This window comes from Microcebus murinus, chromosome 24 (assembly GCF_040939455.1).
Source record: "Microcebus murinus isolate Inina chromosome 24, M.murinus_Inina_mat1.0, whole genome shotgun sequence".
Taxonomy (NCBI): domain Eukaryota; kingdom Metazoa; phylum Chordata; class Mammalia; order Primates; family Cheirogaleidae; genus Microcebus; species Microcebus murinus.
The window spans coordinates 16,402,754-16,405,014 of NC_134127.1; positions in this window are offsets into that span (position 1 = coordinate 16,402,754).

A 2,261-nucleotide genomic window follows, 5' to 3' on the forward strand; every position below is an offset into this window, starting at 1 on the left:
TGGAATAGCTGAAGTTCTTGGCAAGCTGTGGACTTCCTAATCTCTACCTAACATTCCTAGGTTTGTGAGGCGGAGCCTTGATTTAAAATCATTGCAACCTAACCTCTCCACCCTAAACAAAATCTGTCACATTACCCAGAACGGGTTTGACTTGATTTCATAAAACTGAATATATACAAACTTGTACTAGAAGGTCAAGAAATATAGAGATAATGTCTCAGTTTGAAAAATAGCCATTTTAACAGAAATATTTACCAATAGATTATTTAATATCTTATTTTTTTAAAAAGCCTTCATATATTTAAAATGTATCCTGAGTTTCAAAACAGGTATTTGGTCAACTCTTCAGGACTCTAGGAGGATTCTAGAAGGAATCTGTATTATAAAACATGTTAGAAAAGGGAAAATAAGAGGTCATACAAAATTATTACGTTTCTTTTTCTCTGGTAACTATCACACTAAGATCATTCGATTTATGTTTTACTTTTAGTTAAAAAAAAGTTCAATCATTACCTTCGCCTTGAGGTATATTGACACTGTACTTTATTGCATTACAAAACTACAAATTTAGTACTCACATTTAATCTAATTGTCACCACATTTAATGTCAAAATAAAAGTTATATTCTCTGCCACTTTGTGTTTATCTTTCTACTCCTTTGTGAAACATTTTTGATGTTTTATTGAGTCCCTGACACCCTAGACATACTAGAATTTAAAGAGACACTTACAAAAAATCCTTTCTTATTTCCACTTTCCTTGATGAGACTTATGATTCTGACCCCAAAATTATTTTCAATTCTACTCAAATCTAATAATCTCTAAATGTTTTTGTCATTATGACTTCATGATCCGGCACAGTTCCATTTTCTCTTAGTTCATATTACATAAATAATTGTAGTTACTTTAACGTTCTAACTTGTTATTTCTAATAAGTCTGTAGCAAATTTATTCTCACAATAAATATTGAGCACTTAACATAGGTAACTGCTGGGTAAATGAACAAATGGTTCCTTTCCTTCTAGGTTTTTAGTCTCTAGAAAAAAATGAAGATGGAAGGGGAAAATGTAAATCAAGCAAATATCTTGAAAAATTTCAATACATTTGATTCATTATTCCAGACTCTACCATCTGGTTTAATATTGTACATTGGGAATGTTTCACCAACCTCAACTCCACTTCTCCATTATGTGGCAGCTATGTGACTTGGATGAGATATACCTGTATCCTTATTTCTGGGGATGGGTCATGATTGGCATTTAAAGTCACACGTATCCCTCTGGGGAACCTGCAGCCTCAAGGCCACACGTGGCCCTCCCCACGTGCAGCCCCTCCTTTAAATCCAAACTTCACAGAATAAATGCTTTTAATAAAAGATTTATTTGGATTCAGTCAAATGGCCGCACTCAGGGATCCAGAAGGCCACATGTGGCCCCAAGGCCTCAAGTGTCCCACCCCTGGAGGCCTTAGTCACTCAGATGCTTGAGCCAGACAGGCTATGGTTTGATGCTCAGGACTTTTGCCCTATGGTTGAGGCAATTGTCCTCTGTCTTCTGATAGGAAAGAGGAAGTTGATAGTTCCCATTGCTGCTGGCATGCGTGTTATAAACTTACAGGGAGCCGCCTAAGATGAAATAGATACTGTGGACAGCACAGTGGAAAGATGGAAAGAAACTGGGTCATTGATGACATTGTTAGGATGCTAGGTCAACCAACTACATACAGAGCCTGTCCAACAACTGGACTGTTCATTTACGTGAGCCTCTACTCTTATTTGTTATTAAAGCCAGTTCAGGTTGTTTTGCTTGCATTTGGAATTAGTGTATCCAAGAGTATCCTAACTGATACACATATAAAAATAAGTATTTCTCACTTCTCAAGAGCAAAGGAGGATGTACTGTTAAGCTGTGAAACTTACATTTTAGTACCTTCACTTGCTTATGCCCCTTCCCAGCCTTCTACCAAATTTTACACCTATAATGTTTTATTTTTTTCCTTAAAAAGGACCACCTAAATTGCATGAGCTTCAGGCCTCACAAAACCTGGATCTACCATCAGATGATATGGGGAGAAAACTTCTACCTTTCTCTCTAATGCCCTCCATTCATGCCTCACTAGGGAAGGAGTGACATATCTAATTGGTAAATAGCCGAAAGACTCACAGCACACACATGGCCTGACCTCTCTGTCTGGCTCTCTCATTCACATCTGCCTGTCCACAGTGGTGAGTTCACTACAGCAAGCCTGGATGACAAGAACAGA